Consider the following 18649-nt stretch of genomic DNA (forward strand, 5'->3'; position numbering starts at 1 on the left):
TTATGCCCCTTATCCACCTAGATATTTAGAAGATATATAAAGGGATTTGTTTTGTTTCCTTAACTATTTGAACTTGAATTGTTTAATTTCTATTATAAGTTGATCAAATTTTATATGTAACAAAGTTGTTACGAAGTTGAGACAGAAGGATAACGGAACCGTTATTAGCCGCAATTGTTGGCACTGGAAACTATTTAACTATAATTAAATAAAACACTAAAATTATCAAACCTTTTGAAATATTTCTTCAGGTTCACGAATATGCTGAGTTTCGAGAATAAAATTCTGGTATAGTCAATTGTAACATAGAGCTGGATTCAGGTTCTATAGTCCTAAAAGAGCTGTTCCTTTAACAGCAATCTGACAAGAAATATTCCGCAGACTGCCCGGGTCACAAGTTTCTTTTCCTGATAGTATTTGAATGATATAAATTGATCTGGAAACATATAACAGCACTCAGGTCTAATGCTTTAATCTCTAAATCTACGTCTGTTATAATACTAATTAGCTGCACCTTAAGACCACTGTGTATCTATTCGACGACTTAATTCACGACCCAAACAAATGTATCAGCTATCTCTCAAATCTCCCTCCATTCAGCAGGTCATAACTTAATTCCCGCTCACGCACGATCGCCAACGGATCTCTCGCAGATTAAACCGCACAGAATCCGCCCTTGCTGCCAAAATGGACCAAACATGCCATTGGACCACACCCGCCGCCCGCACTCACTCAGGTGACGAGATAATCACTATAATAACATCAATCCGATCTAGTGGTCAACAGCATGCGGGCACTCCGGATTGTTTCGATTTTCAAAGTTGCCCTGTAATAATTAGCTTCACACTGACCGCCTATAATAACGTATACGGTGAACTTCGACGCAGACCCCCCAGTAGCATTTGCAAATGGAAAAGTTTTAACTGTCCCCCAAACGAAGGAATCCGTTGGATTATGACTGTTTAATTAAAAATGCATTATCCCCAGCAACTCCGGAAACCCCACCTGGTGACTAACATGAGTTTTTGTTGTTCTGTTTAAAAAATAGGTTTATCAAGCTTTTGCTGTGATGAGATGCTTAAGTTTAGACAGGGAGGCGGTCGACAATACAAATGAGTGGCAATTAACCTAGCCTGGCCATGGTGGAATTTCTTAGAAACAGAACACTTAAAAATGGACCTGCAGCAGTTGCAGACTGGTGCAATTAAGTAAATTGAGTATTTGGTTTAACTTATTCAATCAGACCAAAGAAAGCTTGCAAACGTGCATTGGGCTGTATGAGCTAGAGAAATATGATCTACGATTTCTTCTGACAGGGTGGTCGTAACGATGCGGGCATAACTCATGAGTGATATACGTTGCATGTTTAGTTAATGAATAATGTGCTTTTGAAATTAAATATATTGAAATGGCCTTAATGCGTTCATCAAAATAATGATTTTAATAAAGTTATCTAGGATTACTGATTAACAGTTGGGTGGTGTTCAGACAAACTGAACCAAGTGTTTTTTAATGGTTTCTGGGAAACGTACCCCAGACATTAGAAATATGTTCTTATTTAAATCATTCGCTGCAATAATTTAACTTATCTATTTGATAATACATCTGTATCAATACAGCATTGGAAAAATAACAATGTGTGGAGTCCTTAATAGAGTTACTGTACACGTGCTGTAGCCTTAGGTGTAGGAGCCTCATTACTTGCAAGCGCACGGGTGCGCTGTACATTGTGAGACCTTTTTTGGTGCGCCTCATTTTTATTGAGATGTGTCTCACTGCGGTCGCATGCGCTCCGTCTCATGTGCTGTTTAAAATTCAGCACAATAATTGAAATGGTTACAAAAGTTTTCAACGAGGATCGAAATTGTAACTCTTGGATCGCGAGTCTTCGACCATATCGTGCCGTAGCCATCTAGACACCTGCATAACGAAGCGAAAATAGCTGTAGAGGCTATTCGTTACTAAGCAGTTGTTTCACACCTTGGATACCGATGACGAGCCGTAGCGCCGAACAGCGCATGAGACAAGTCTCCCCGAGAGCACATCACCTAGCGCGCGCTTTTAGAATTTTCGTGAGCCTCCTTCTAGCGCAGCACACTAGGATTCCGATGAGCTGAGAGACGGTTTGGTTGGAGGCTCCTGAGAAATATGTAACTCTAGTCCTTAACATATCTTTTGAACGCCAAGATATCATCTAGTCCGGTCTGTCTGAACACCAGTTCATCTCACGCTTCCATTTTTATCCGATTGAAAAAAGGGATAAGTTAATCGTCTTTTTTTATTGCAATTAGGGTAGGTGTACCAGTTATGGACATAGTGGTTCCCTATTTCGCCATACGTGATTACTTAAATGTCTTCAAATTTTGAAAACTTTTGTGTGTTGTAGTAGTTAGATTTAAGATATATCTTGATGTTAAAACATTCAAAAAGATTTCAAATGTAAAAGTTATCAAAATTTCACACATGGCCAAATAGGGAACCACTATGGCCATAACTGGTACACTTTCCCTATGTATGTTTTCAACAATATGCACAAACATAAGAGACGAAACAAACCGCACTTCAATCCTTAGTTACGAGTAAGATGAACTTGGGACTTCTTTAATAGATCTTTAATCATCAGATTTCTAAAATTTAGCCAACCTTAACTCTTCTCATCGGCCTCTTTAGCTCAGTGGTAGAGCGCTGGTCTCGTAAACCAGCGGTCGTGAGTTCAATCCTCACAGGAGGCACTACCCCAGGTTGCATTGCAGTTCATCTGACCTGTCCGCAATTCTTCTTTTGTCACTAAGAAAAGTAATCTCAGAAAATAACTCAATCCATAGCTGCTCTGACTGAGTATGCCTTTCGTTTGCTGCTGGCATCTTGTACCTACAATGTTCATCTCGACACGTAATGGAACAAAGTGCGAATAGGACCGGCTAACCGCGCTTACAACTTCGCGCGCAGAAATAATTCGATATGGTCGTAATTAAACCGAAAAATAATTAACACCAGCTAACAAACATTTTTATCGACATCTGGTGCATGGTGCTCTTCCACTTTATAGGCACTATAGATTTGCTTCTGCCCATAGGCGGCGGATTTGCAGAGAGTTGTAGTTGCATTCCCTAGTGGCACTAGTGGCGTAAAACGACGATCACGATCGGCTGAACTTAAGGCGCTTCGGTAGCTGTCCCTGTTAGTGCCTAGCTAGCTGGCTGGCTGGCAGAAGAAGGCAATTAAATGAAGTTGTTAACATGGTTCAATGAATGCTGTTATTTGAATCGCTGCAATTCTTCTCTATCTCCCGGTACCGGATGAGAGATGCACGGTTGTTGACCGCTACAGTAGCGGGTATTACCATTTGAAACGTTGTCAGCAAGGATCGATGAGTTTCGAATGAATTAGAGGGAAATGGAGGGCTTAGCTTTAGGATCTGAGGTATGAAGATTAGGGTGGTTCAAATAGCAAACAAAGTTTGAAATCTTTTTTACAATCCTTATGACAAAAATGCAGTCAAATTTTCGGCATTTTTTTTTAGGATAAAAAGACACCCATCGTTCGAATTCCTATTTTATATCACTGATGGCTAGTATATGCTAAAACTAAAGGGTGGTCCTTTCGGTTTTCTCAAATTGGTGGACCCAGCGTACGCCAGTTAGCTAAACAGTTTGCGGAAAAGACCATTTTTTGATAAATCTTAGTTATTTCTTCACGTGATATGTCTCATATTTCCGTAAGCCAACTTATTGGCATCGTATAGAGAAAGGATATAGCTTTCATATGAGACTAAAACAATGTTGGCGGCCATTTTAAAATTGGCCGCCATCTTGAATTTTGTTGGAAAACCCTATTTTTCACTATTAGCGCACCGCTCGTTTAGAATTCTGAGGTCACCATCGGAAAGCTGAGAAAAAACCGAGTAAAATAGGCTACAAAAACTAGGTGAGCAATGGAATTTACCCTATGAAATGAACGATTTTCTAAATCATGTTCTACGATTTTGACGAATATGGCGAGTGCAACCAATAAAAACATCATTTTTGTGCAACAAAGAAACAAGTTTTCAATCGTTGGTGTTTTCTTCGAGTCGAGTGAAGAAGAAGAGCATAAATTTAAGTGAAAAAATCAGGCGGTCATCTTGGATTTTGACATGGTGTTTCGTGGTGTCAGCAAGAATTGATCATATTTTTACGTTGATGCTTGTATTGACAAAACCTTATTTCTTCAGCTATTATGAACAAAATTTTTCAAAAAACAAATTCATTTTGAGCTAATTTTGTTTGAGGTTTTGTAAAAGATTACTTGACTTTACAAAAACTGGCATAGATTCCTAAAAATAGTATACAAATTCAAGAATATCTCTTCTCCTATTCTTTAGATCCTTTATTCTTTTGAACAACTGTCATCTCTATGGGTTGAAGAAAGTGTTTAAACTTAGAGTTGATAAGAAAGTGCAAACTTATATAAAAGTGCTAAAATTACTTTATAATAATTTCCACATCATCTTTAGGCCACCGAAATGGCTGAAAAATAAATCAGAACTATACTCAATATTAATGTGTATAATTTATATGAATAAAATTTATAATGTACTGGAACAATTTTCTTGTCATCGTCATAGTAATGAAGTGCAGTTCTGATTGTTTTCATCAAACTATGAGAGAACTGGTTTTCTAAAACAAAGAAACTTCTGTGAAAATTAGTTCATTTATTTGATATTATATTTTTATGTTTTACTAGTGGTCCCGGCAAACTTCGTCTTGCCATCAAGTAGGCTGTTGGAAAACGTCAAGAAATCCCCCATACAAAATGACCCCTTAGTCTTCTCCCATCCTCCCGATTATTCTGGAGGCTTTCCCGAACTTTTTCCTCGCACGAACACGTCGCATCCCTTGGAGAGTGCAACAGTGAAAAACTTGCGTTAATCCGTTGACCCGTTCTCAAGCCATTTCGTGACATACAAACACCACTCCATTTTTATTTATATAGATGATAGAAAAAATGTTCTGCATTTTATTACAATCACAAAAAAAAGAGGAATTTGCCCTTCCGGCCATCTTTTAAAATAAAATAAACGTATGTTTTGAATTGTTATTCGTTCAAAACATAAATCATGAGCGCCATGAGTAAAAATAGGGAAACTTTCAATCCGTATTCGTCCAGAAAATGAAAAAAAAAAAAACGTTTGCAGTTTTGGCAACTCTTAACGAATGGCCTTTGCTTTAGTTCAAATGGAATCGTCTGGATGTCTAGTCTCTCATCATCATTGGAATTTTCGGAAATGTCCACCAATTCAGAGTTATTCCGGTACTTACTGAGTCGAGTCGGGTAAAATTGACCCCAACTTCATTTTCAATCAACTTTTACCCAACTAACTGATATAAATTTGACTCCATTTAATTTGCTCTGTAGTTACAACTACGGACGTCGTGTGAAGAACTAAATTAGTCAATGGGACCAGCTTGAACAGTTAACAATAATTGTCTAAGTTCGAAAGTTTCCCATTTTGTAAAAAAACCTAATTCACAACTATGTCTCTGAACCTGTGATGAAACATAAAATTGACCTACCGTCGACCGGTTTTAAGACAGTTGCATTCAAAACCGCATAAATACCCGACGCCAAATCTGGCCTCGAAGACTAATTTAGTTTTTACATGACGTCCGTAGTTGTAACTATAAAAACAAGTTGGGTTAAAGATTATTGAAAAGGAAGGTGGGGAATTACTTCGACCCGGTGGACATTTCGGAAAATGATGATTGGACATCCTGGCGATTCCATTCGAACTAAAACGAAAACAATCCATCAACATTTGCCAAAATGGCAGTAATTTGAACTTTATTTCAATCGCTGGGCGGATACGGGTTTAGCGTGAATGTTGTTCCAAAGATCGATAATTTTTGTTTTACCATGACCAGCACTTTTCGTTTAAAGTATGTTCATTATCTGGAAAACTGCTCAACAATTTACATTATTACCCAATGATATGAACAAAACGATTTTTTGATCGTATTTTTCTTAAAAATGTCATCGTTCCGATTGTACCCCGTTTGGCATAAAGTCGTTTGGCATAAGGTCGTTTGGCATAAAGCCGTTTGGCATAAAGTCGTTTGGCATAATGGTCGTTGGGCAGAATGGCCGTTTGGCATAATGGTCATTTGGCATAATGGCCGTTTGGCATAACGATTGACTTAGGGGTCAATATTGTAAATCGAGTGATTTCATGTGACTCGTCTGTAATCACTGTCGATCAAAGTAAGCATGTATATTTAAGATGTAAAACGTCGACAGTCATAGTAATCCAGTCACATAGAGTGACAACTGTCGAAAAACTCGAGTGACAGAGCCGTGTCGAGCTAATTTTTTTGTCGACAGTGACTGCAGTTCAGTCATTTTGATCGAATCGACTTAAAATAGGCCTCTTAAAATAAATATCGGCATTTTTTAAGCTTTCACCGAGATCAACACCACCGAGCCCATAGCAAAAAAAAAATGGTAGGTTCTAAACAAGCGTGGGGTTTGTCCAGAGATTTTCCAAGCTAAGAATTTCAAACATTGTTATGACATTGTAGAGCATTACCAAAAAAAACTCGTGACGGGTCTCTACATCTCAGAATATAGAGTATCTTAGAGTTTGTTGCGATATACATATTTGAAAACAGTAAATTGGCAAAGAAAGTTCGCAGTTATTGATCAAGGGAACGCTCATAGAATATTTCGCTGCAGATCAAGCTCTGTCTAAGTTGAAACGAAACACTCGATAAAAATTACTTGATAAAAGAATGGATTTTTTTTTGCAAATTATCAAAAGCTCTAATCCAAAGATATATCAATGCGGCTTAATGCAAAACTAGCCTATATACGGAGCAGATTATTTTTCGTTTAAAATGTTCAAGGCTCTAACGCAAAAGAATCTTTTCACAACATAGCTCAAATGAACAACATATCTTCAAGAGAAAATATTTGTGGCAAAACTTTTCAACGGTTCAATATAAATTCTAATTTTGGAAGTGTGGGCTTCGTGGCCGTGCGGTTAGTGTTACCAAGCATTCAGCCGCATCGAGTCAAGGGGTGTGGGTTCGATTTCCGCTTCAGTCCGGAAACATTTTCGTCAGGAAGGTTTTTCGACTGTGCCACTGGGCGTTGCATGCTAGTCCGTTGTCTAGTGTTGGTGCTTTCTTCAAAGGGCAAATCGTCCACTGGAAGCATTAACGTGTCGGTGTCTTAAAAAAAAGTGTGCATCGAAAACTTCGTCTTTTATCGAAAGAAGGGAAAATTTGTGATTGAAATAATATTTTTCCAGCTTATCTGGGAAGGAGATCACGCGTTTGGCCCAAAAAAGAATATGTTGAGTATTGGCAGGTTCTTAAGTAATTATCATTCTAACAACACATCTGGCAAGAATTGATAAAACAGCAAAATATAAAAATCGTTGACATTTAGATTTACTAAATAATAAAGTTTAAAACAGTATAAATATAAAGAACAGCTTATTTTTGAAAGAAGGCAAAATTTATAATTAAACAAATAGAAGAATGAACGCTAAAAATTATTGCGGCATAATAAAACGAGAAGACATAAATAAGTGCTTTCAGAATCATCGAAGTGATTGTACTACTTTCTCCGAATGACTGGTTTCCCCGAGAAGCGGTGACGAGAAAGAACGATAAACAATCAAAAGAAGGAATTATTCTGTCAGTCTCGGCTAAACACATATTGGCAAAAATGCTGAGGACGGTAAAACTCGAAAGAATTGCCAAATAATAAAGAAGGGTGCATATAAGATGGTCAGTTCGTTCACCACCCTGAAATGTTACGACAATTATGAGTGCTAAAAACTTTTCGGGGATGTGGGCTAGTCGGTGAAACGGGATATTCGGGGAACTGGCATTCGGGGAACTGGCGTTCGGTGAACCGACATTCGGGGAAAAGTAGTACAACCCATCGAAGTAACTGCAGTAATCGATTTCTCTTTTCGCTGATAATTTGAACAGATCAATTGTATCGATTGCCACCCTTTTGTCAGTTGGAAACAAAAAAAATACTTAAAAAATATAGCTTCAAAGAACAGCCTGTGCATAAAAGAAGGAGAAATTTATTGAAATTTTAAATCAACAGTTGTCATACCTGTAATAATGGTAGCATCATATTTAGAAAAAAAAATATTACAATTAAAAGAAGGGTATATATATAAAATATATAAACATCTTCAGTGCAAAAATTTGTCCCAATAGCGAAACTCAGAAGAAAAAATAATATATGAAAGAAGGGTAATTTCTGGATTAATAATAAAATAGGGGGAGATCCCCCAGTACCGGACACTTATGCCACTAAATTCATAATTCGAAAAATATTGATTTTATGGGCTCGTGTTACCCATTTATGATAAATATTATCATTTTAATAGTGTACAAAAATAAATTTAGAAATATAAATATGAATTTTGACATTGTGCTTTGATGATGTATTTTAGTACCAAATTGATCGATCTTGAAAGGTGGCACCCAATACCGGACACGATCTGGAAATGCCTCGAATTCTGTAAATTTGAACATCATTGAATGTGTACACTATAGAAATAGTTTATAATTACCAATTCAATGCAATTGCAACAATTTGCCTATCAAAAACCTCTTTCATATATGATGAAAAATAGCACATTTTAAGATGTTGTTATGAATGTTCATTCTTCTTAATTTTATTGCATGTTTGATACCATGGTCGACGGAACCCATGAAAAATGAAAGTATTTTGAGACACTAACTCAATAATTACAAAGATATCATATAACAAATCAAGCTGTTCGAAACTGAGGGACAGGAGGTGCTTAACCAAAATTGTTATTTGTCCATATTTACTTCAATTATGGTACAAAATACATTCATACTATCAAATTAGGATTATGTTCGATCATGCTTGCGGGATCCAAAGTATTTTTTCATATTCAAAATAATTACTAAATAGGCTCAAAATTAAGAAAATACGTCAATTTTTAAAAAAATTTCAAACTTTTCTACTTTTTAAAAAAGGGATGCATATTTCAAGGATGTGTTATTTTACGCAAATATTAGTCTACATAATAGCTTTCTTTTCTACTAATACTCCATCTTGATTGGATCATGATTTCTCAATGTTTCAACTTTGTCCGGTATTGGGTGCTGTCCGGCACTGGGGGACCTCCCCCTACTATTGGCAATTACTTTCCTGATATGCATAAATTTATTCAAGAGCGTATGATTGTTGAATAAAGTGTAATTTTGTATGAATTAACTCCGAAACAAGCCTGATGTCATCAGAAAGATTCAATAGAAACATAACAACAAAAATTTGAGCAATTCTTGGTTTCAGACTCATTATGCCAAACGGCTTTATGCCAAATGACCTACCACCCATCGTTCCTAGTAATGAACTGCTGATCTTCATCTGATAAACCCATTCGAAGATAGCGTTTTTGGGTCTTGAAGTTTACGGACGTGGCACTGTGATTTATTTTGCAGATTTTGTGCGCCTTTTGAATAGCACCTGAACCGTCGATTTAGCGTTATAGTTCGTTGGGAGAAGTTTCTGGTGTGTCGAAGCACATCTTTTGATACAACGAGTTTTGTGATCATTTCACAGCAGTGAGATAGAAAACCTATTTCTTAGAACGTTTTGTTCAACAACAGTGTAGAAGTGGCAATTTGGAACGATTTTGGCGAAGACACATTTTTTCTATCTCTTATACTTTTTGAGATACAGTGACCGGCGAAAAAAAAGATAATTTTGCCGTTCTTCATACAAAATGGACAATTTTGGAAACATGGATCTTGACTCCTAGAGCTCCGATTGATCTGAAATGTCTATCGCCACTAGGAAATACAGTCGACTCTTCACATCTCGATGTTCTACATCTCGATATCTCTCCCTATGTCGATGATTTCAGTCCCTTCAGTCTGCATACATTTTCATTCTCCATATCTCTATATCCTCCTTATCTCGATATCTCCATATCTCGATGTGTTTCTGTTGAATTTTCGTTCTCAATTTTCTCTCCGTATGTCGATATGACCAATATCGAAGGTTACTAAACCAAAGTTTTGGGATTCAAAACAAATTAGGACGTCTGTTTGTGTACTACTTTCTTGGCAACGGAGTGTATTTCAATCTAGTATACATCAAAAATTTGTTCTTTGTCTCGATCTCTCCCTATCTCGATGGTCCCTTCGATATCGAAATGTGGAGAGGCGACTGTAACTTGAAATTTGTGCAGTATAAAACTCACACCACTTCGATCACACACTTTGAAGTTATCGCGAATTTATAACTTCTAGCAGTTTCCTTGTCAACACTGATATTTGCAGCATATCAGTAATATGACACAAATATTAAAACGGCAAGACTTACTGCGCAAAGTTTGGTTTTTGTAATGAAGGAAGGACAATTATACCAACCGTTCCAAATACTAGAGTTATACACAATCGAGAAAGGTAAAGGGCAATGGTATTTCTATCATTTTCCCTGACTCGAAAGCCTATGTTTAAGCGCCATTACTCGCTGATACCAAACTTAAAAAATCTACTTCTTTGGCTTTTGTAAATTTAACATACAATCAAAAAATCTATATAAACAAAAATGAAGTGTATGTCATGAAATAAAGCGACGTGATCGTGCGAGGAAAAAGTTTGGGGAAGTCTTCAGATTAATCGGGAAAACGGGAGAAGGACTTATGGGTCAATTTTGTATAGGGGATTACATGACGTTTTTCAACAGCCTACTTGATGGCAAGACGAAGTTTGCCGGGACCACTAGTAAGAAATATTTTTAAAACGTTCAGTATGAAAAACATGAAAGAAATTACAAACGGAACATTCTCACCAAGTTGCTTTGCAACCTAAAACAATATCGGTTTCCCTTGGGTCACCTTCATTGATCCTAAAAGAAACATAACTCTTTAAGAAGTTAATTGACCTATCATTAACTTTATCTAATTATGAGAAACTAAAATATTGTATCAGCTTGTCGTATTTGATGTGTTCTATTAATTTCCGATACAGTCTCTATGTATATTCAACAAATTTTATTTGAATAATTCTTTAATCGTTTAATCGTTTACGACAAAAATCTAATTGGTCGTATCATTATGGAAGGCACTACATATTTTTATAATTAAGTAGGTAAGGTATGGGAGATTGGATTTGGTTTGCACCACCCTGATGAAGATCCAGTAAGACACGGAGGAAATTTGGTATGATAAATTTCTGAAGATCAGAAGGATCAATGCGCAATTTGCAACAATATTTTCTTCCGTGCTCGAAGGTATTCCACTAAGCTCACACAAAATTAGCTTGTCCCAGCGTGGAGTTCAAATCCTCGTAGGTGTCGATCTGCCAGCTCAATTCAGAGGGTGGAGAAGTAGTCTTCGGACTTGTGTCGCCACGGTCGGTTACCCGATATCCCGGAGTCTCGTGACTGGGTAATTAACCACCATTTAACGTGATTTATCAAATGTTCCAACAATTTAAGAGTTCGCTACTCTGCTGGAAACTGTGGAACGGTACGACGGTACTCTACCGAATGCAGCCTACACAACATCCATGAAACCGTATGAAGTGCTTATGTTTCCTTGCACCAACGCTTTATTGAATAGGCTAATTAAGCAGGATTGAGTATCCTACGATATTCGTCTTTTCTCCTGGTAATCAGGGGATTCAGGAGGGATGGTTTTGCCGCGAAAGTGGCGTTTTACGCGCCATTCAATGGCGTCTTTGCGTTGCTATTTAGCAGAGGCTTAATGGGTTCGTTATTTATTTTGCACATTGGTTTATGGTAACTGCAACTTGTTTGCAAACGTTGACGACATGGAATTGGATTTTATGGGTTCGGTTCGACGGTTTCGATTTGTTAATTACAGATGTGAGTTTGCGCAGCGTTCGATGCTTGCAAGACAAACGTGAAATGCGATGAATGTCAACTTGGCCACACCCACGTTTCGGTTGTTAGTTGGAGTTCAGATCCAATAATGTCGTATTGTTTGAGAGCGAAATACAGAAATGTGTCGCACATTGTTGAATGTAAATGATGTGATTTGAACCATTTTTCACATTGAGTAGAGCCATTCATCATGCGCTAGTTCGTCGAAGTCTGCAGCTAGGTGAAAAATGACACGAATTCGTTTGAAAGATTTCTCGTTGGTGGTTTAACTTAGTCTTGTTAAGTTGATTGATGATCAGTTTGATGCTGAATGGAAAAGGCCTATTGAACGAATTCCAAGATGTGTCATAAAACAGCATACCTTACCGATTATCCATGTACCTATTGCTCGATTATTCAAATGATTTCACATTGTAGCGAAAATCTCCGCTTACCTGAAACGACAAGAAAAGAATGGATTTATTGATTTTGTTTATTCCTTAATAAGTATCATTTTAATAAGTTGAGTTTTGGAACCATTAGGAGAAATCAACTTGAATGCAAATATGAAGAAAATATTCCCAACTTTATTGCAATCTACTATAGATGACTAATAGTCTTCGTCCTTTGGCGGAGAAGCCTGTGTCATTCGCAAACAAAGATGTTTGCAATTTCTTTGGTAACTCAGGCAAGTCAGATGTGAAAATATTATGCAATATTGGTCCCAAAATGCTGCCTTGATGAACACCAGTTCTTACCGGAAGTCTTGGAATTTTGATAATCAACCTGAAGTGTACGATTTTACAGAAAATTTTGGATAATTTAGAACTTTATCGCAGCTTTTAATATTTTTTTTAACTCTTTTAGGGGCGGAATTGACTTTTGAGAATTTTTTAATTATTTTGATAATTTTCAAAATGGCTCAGGGATTGAGTTCAATAGATAATCATATATTCAAAATTTTGTTCCTCAATTCAGAATATCTTTTGCTTGTTTCTTTCTCCCAGATCTAGCCATATATGTAACAAAAAAAAAATGGATTAATTAATAAAAGTTTCAAGCGTTAATCACTACATAACCGTGTAATTAAGACACACAATAATCCTACAGGCTGGAAAATACCCGTAAGATAATTACAAATTTATGACATAAGTTGTCAACTACCAGCAGATGTCACTGAGCTCAACCGACATTTTGGTGCAATTTCACTATCCAACTGCAGCTCAGTAATGAGTGACGCTTTGCCATGCAAAACGCTTCTGCCATTTCGGATTGTTTAAGTTTCATACGCGAGAATCCCATGATTGAGACAGAGTGGCGGTAGCAGTGCAAAAGGTTACGAAAGGTACCTACTGATGAAAAACGGCAGTAATTGAGGTTAAGAGACTATGGTCGTAAAATTAAATTGGAGATTTTGGCCGGGTGCACATGGGTCGTAAAGTCGCGCACCGGAATGGACGGTCATCATTGTTAAGGTGAGTTTAATAAGAAGCATTTTAATTAATGTCACTTGTGCGTGAGCATTGATTGTTATAGTTGTCAGCCATATCGCGGACTCCAGATTATAGGTGACGTTGGTCATGTGCAACAGCAGATTTTGTTATCAGAGAAGCAATCTTAAAACCTATGAGTTGTAAAAATAAGTCACATAACCAGTAGGTACATAGTGCAGCAAAAAGCGCTTGAAACTAAAAAAAAAACATCTCATCCATCATTACCAAAAAAGAGTGCAAAAAGGATGATATGCAAATACTTCATGGCACTATTGAGAGACATTTCAAGTCTTGGTACAATATTGAATTGAAAAATCAATTTATTTCAACTTTATCATGAAAAGCTGTTATTTATCCATTCCATATACCTATATAGTGCATCAAATATTTTTGCAGAAACTGGACGCAGTACCCTTAGTCCCATTTGACTCATTAACCATTCAATATAAACTTTGATATACTTTTACTTAGAAATTCTTACATTCTTATTAATAGATCTTCAACTTTCTTCAACAAGGGGCTATAGCTCAGTGGTAGAGCATTCGACTGCAGATCGAGAGGTCCCCGGTTCAAACCCGGGTGGCCCCTGACTAAATTATTTTTTGTACTCGTTGTATGTGATAAGGCTCTTATCACATTTATGACGACCCGCTCCCACCACACTTTTTGATGACACATGTTCTTGTCGCTATTTTCGCCCTGTGTATATGATAATAAAATTGAGTTGAGTGGGGTAAATAACGACTATTTTTGTTCGAGAATTTAAAAACAAATACCAAGCAAGCCACCAACTACATGCCCTCTATTTGCCATTGGAAATCCTTCGACCACCTGCAAACAATATTCGCACATATTTCACTTTTGCGATAAACTTGACACCGATAACTCATAAAAAGGTAACTTTAATACGCACTCGCAATTCCACTCAGTTCGCAGGCAGGCGGCGGAAAGCACTAGTTGTTGCGATACCCCCAGAATGCACGAAGGAACGCTCGAAAAAAAAGCTCAATAAATTATGCAAGTAGAACATTTTCTGCTTACTTATTATGACATTATTATTATTAGACATCATGAACTCCGCAGCGGTCGGTGCGGCAAAATCTGCGACTGACAATCTTACGCCCGCTTCGATAGGGACAGTGCTAGAAGTTGCTGTGTTCGGCTTTACAACAGCTAACAGTCAGCCACGGTGTTCCCCAGACCGTTATTAACCGAAGAAAAAATCTGCATTAAATCTGTGCTTGCCATCGCTAAGCGTCGAAGGCGCGGTTATCTGCCCGATAGTTCCTGTCCAGAAAGTTGTCAGTGTTTTCTGGTAAACTGGAGGAAAGGAATATTTATCAGCAGCTATGAGACGTCGACGAAGGCGTGTGGCTTTTCCAACGTAGATAACCTGGCACGGCTGCAAGAATGCCTGAAAGGCGAAGCGCTGAGGATAGTTAAAAAAGACAACGCAACGGTAATGCTTCCAGTGGGCGATTTTCCCTTTAAAGGAAACACAACACTAGACAACGGACTATCATGCAACGCCCAGTGGCACAGTCGAAAAACGTTTCTGATGAAATGCTGCTCATTCACAAACTAATTTTAATCCGTCGGGTAGTCGTTCGAATCTTTCAATTTCGAATGTATCTACCCACGGAAAATCCTTTGCCGATATCGTAGCAGTTAATTTTAACTCCTACCCTATTCGTACTATGAGTACCCATTCTACTTGTTTCAAATAAAATGGAAAAAACCCTACCGCCACAGGTAACTCCTACTCCGCCTCTTCGTCTACCAAAAATTCTAATGGGAAATCATCAAATGCACCCACTTCAAGTGATATGTATGCCTCTGATTTTAATTTTCTAACTGAACAATTGAATCTAATGATTGATGCAATGTTCAAAACCACCACTATGACTGAAGCAGTCCAAGTAGGTGTCAAATTTAAAAATCAAATTGTTAATGGATTACGTTTAAATTGGAATGCTCGTTCTCTGAATGGTAAAGAGGACGAGCTGTTTAATTTTCTTAAGGCTAATAACGTGCATTTAGCAGTTATTACTGAAACATATTTGAAACCTGGATCTAAACTCAAAAGAGATCCTAACTTTTTTGTTTATCGTAATGACTTGATGGGGCATGTGGGGGAGTTGCAATCATCATTCATAGGAGTATAAAACATCAACTGTTTTCGTCATTTGAAACTGAAGTTTTTGAAACTTTAGGTGCGTCTGTTGAAACACAGTTTGGTTTCAACAGTTATCTTTGTAGCCAATTAGTTACTCATGCTGATTTTGATTCTGATAATGTCCCTGTTACATTTCAAATATCCCATGAAGCGATTCTCAATCCTATTAGCTCTACTTTCAATTATTTTCGAGCCAACTAGAATATATCTGAAGCGTTCATTGACTCTAATCTTGATGTTAACATTTCATTACAAACTAAACTTGATATTGACAATGCTCTTTAAAAAAAAATTAAATCTGTGATTACAGACTACGATCTTAAACTCTTGATTCGTCTTAAAAACGTAAGGAGAAGGCTCCTGGCGATGATGGAATTTTCTACATTCTCATCAAGAAACTTCCAGAAAGTAGCTTATCATTTTTAGTTGATATATTCAACAAATATTTTCAATTAGCATATTTTCCTGACAAATGGAAAAATGCTAAGGTTGTTCCAATTTTGAAGGGAAAAAATTTTAAAACCAGACAAAAATCCTGCAGAAGCTTCTAGCTATCGTTCAATCAGTTTGCTTTCCTTCATCAGTAAATTTTTTGAAAAGGTCATTTTGAACAGAATGATGGCCCACATCAACGAAAATTCAATTTTTGCCAATTAACAGTTCGGATTCTGCCACACGGTGTGCTGGAACACACATATTATCGAACTTGCATAAACCTCCGATCTTTTTTCACTAAAAGTTAGCCTTGATAGTCAAGAAAAGCTTGCGGAATATTAAAAAATCTTTCATCGGCATAAAATTGAAAAAAGTCGATTTTTGTATTTTTACCCTTCTTCCATATATGAGTTCGTAGGAGAATATTAGAGTCATACTAATTTTGATGCATTGCAATAGCTCAAAGACTTATTTGATATACCTAGATCACGAATCGATTACAAGACGTTTCAAATTGAGCATAATTTCTACCTATATTCACACAATGTGACCAGCCCATTGTGGTATGCCGTTTATTAACGACATCGCATTTTTACATAAATTTATTAAGGTAAACATACTACAACTTATCAAGTTTCAATCAATGTTTCTTATTCTACTGAATAATTGAAATTATTGGAGTTCGTTATTGAACATGAAGCTTTTTTAAGATAACAGACAATTGTATAATTACATGCAACCATTAAATAAACCGCCATACAATTATATAGGGCAATGTACTGTTTCAATTTTGTATGGTATGTTCACTCTAGCTGATCTTGTTATTCACATTTGTTTTGATTGAAAGATATTCCTTGTATGAGTAACTTTTCAAATATTATATAATATATATTTGAAAAGTTGTCATGCCGATTTATATTGAAATCTTGCAGCCGCTGGTTGGGTGCGTTTGCTAAAACCTCACATCATTAACATATCCTTAGTTACCTTCATATACTTAAAACTAAATACATACCATAAAACGGGGTAACTTTGATAGTTTTTTGAGAGAAAATCGAATTTTTTTGACGTTAACTACGTCTTACGGCAATATACTGGGTGTCAATTGAAAATCTAAAATTTTGCGACCGTCACGAAATTATGAAAGATTTTGAACGCTAATAACTCAGTCATTTATCTATAGATTTTAAAAATTTTCCCACCAATCGGTCGGAAATGTATACAGCAATTTTCTCGAATGGAGAAAACTATTGAATATCGACAATAAACTATTGAAAATTTGGAAAATGTCGACCCCTTTCTTACGCAACCAATCACGTGCAAGCAGTTTTCCACGCTTCTTTTGCGTTCCGCTTCGCACTATAAAAGAAGATCGATTCCTGCTTCTTCGCTCATTCTTCTTTTTGCCGTCAGACTGTGAACATGGTCAGCGAGCAAGTCTCGAGTGCCTTTCGCATTCTCAGCTCAATTTTCAATGGAACGCGAATGGAACAACAACACGCCGCCACGACTGAAGCCGCTTGTTGAAGCGCACATCGTCATCGCCACCGCAAACCTCATCGGGCGAGGAGGATTGCTACCAGTGCGCCGTCAAAATGTGTCAGTGTTACGCAAATTTAACATTTCAATCGGCCCTTTCCAGAGCCAACAAATGTGTTCTAAAGAGTTGATTGTGTAATATTCCTTAATTTGTTCGAGATGGCTGAAGAAAATCGACCAAAGCCGCTTGTTGAAGCGCACATCGTCATCAGCACCGAAAATCTCACCGGGCGAGGAGGATTGCAACCAGTCCGCCGTCAAAATTTGTCCGTGTTACGCAAATTCAACAATTCAATCGGCACTTTTCAGAGCCAACAAATGTGTTTTAAAGAGTTGATTGTGTAATATTCTTTAATTTGTTCGAGATGGCTGAAGAAAATCGACCAAAGCCGCCGAAATGTGTCCGTGTTACGCAAATTCAACAATTCAATCGGCTCTTTCCGGAGCCAACAAATGTGTTTTAAAGAGTTAATTGTGTAATATTCCCTAATGTGTTTACCACATACTTGCTATAATTTCTTAATTCATCTCATAGCAGCATACAATAATTGATTTATTACGAATAATTGACAATACGGCAACTTGAGGATGTTTCCGAAGACGCTGCTGCAGTGCCGTCGGGATGCAATAACAGCATAATGCAAATCTTGTAATTCCCTTACCCAGACATCAGTTTCATATAGCCTATTTCCCAGATAAGAAAACGAAGAATTTGAAAGGAGGAGCATCACCTGCTATTCTAAGGGTATAAAGCATCCCTTCTTCGTTGAATTCGGTTTCATTCTGTTTTCGCTTTCGAGCTGGTAAGAGCTCCTCCAAACCTGCTCAGCTCCTCGCTACCAGAGGCAAGCTGTTTGTACGAGATGGCTGAAGAAAATCGACCAAAGCCGCTTGTTGAAGCGCAAATCGTCATCAGCACCGAAAATCTCACCGGGCGAGGAGGATTGCAACCAGTCCGCCGTCAAAATGTGTCCGTGTTACGCAAATTCAACAATTCAATCGGCACTTTTCAGAGCCAACAAATGTGTTTTAAAGAGTTGATTGTGTAATATTCCTTAATTTGTTCGAGATGGCTGAAGAAAATCGACCAAAGCCGCCAAAATGTGTCCGTGTTACGCAAATTCAACAATTC

At 37.3% G+C, this 18649-nt stretch overlaps 1 protein-coding gene and 2 non-coding genes across 3 annotated transcripts in view; 2 read left to right on the top strand and 1 right to left on the bottom strand.

Annotated features, from left to right (window-relative positions):
• LOC5573122 overlaps positions 1-18649 on the bottom strand; it is a 417647-nt gene that overhangs the window by 253777 nt on the left and 145221 nt on the right. The gene's annotated exons all lie outside the window — the stretch shown is intronic.
• On the top strand, positions 2661-2732 carry Trnat-cgu. The gene has a single exon. It is a non-coding gene; the product is annotated as a tRNA-Thr (tRNA).
• On the top strand, positions 13884-13955 carry Trnac-gca. Its single transcript has one exon. It is a non-coding gene; the product is annotated as a tRNA-Cys (tRNA).

Source organism: Aedes aegypti, chromosome 2, assembly GCF_002204515.2.
Source record: "Aedes aegypti strain LVP_AGWG chromosome 2, AaegL5.0 Primary Assembly, whole genome shotgun sequence".
Taxonomy (NCBI): Eukaryota; Metazoa; Arthropoda; class Insecta; order Diptera; family Culicidae; genus Aedes; species Aedes aegypti.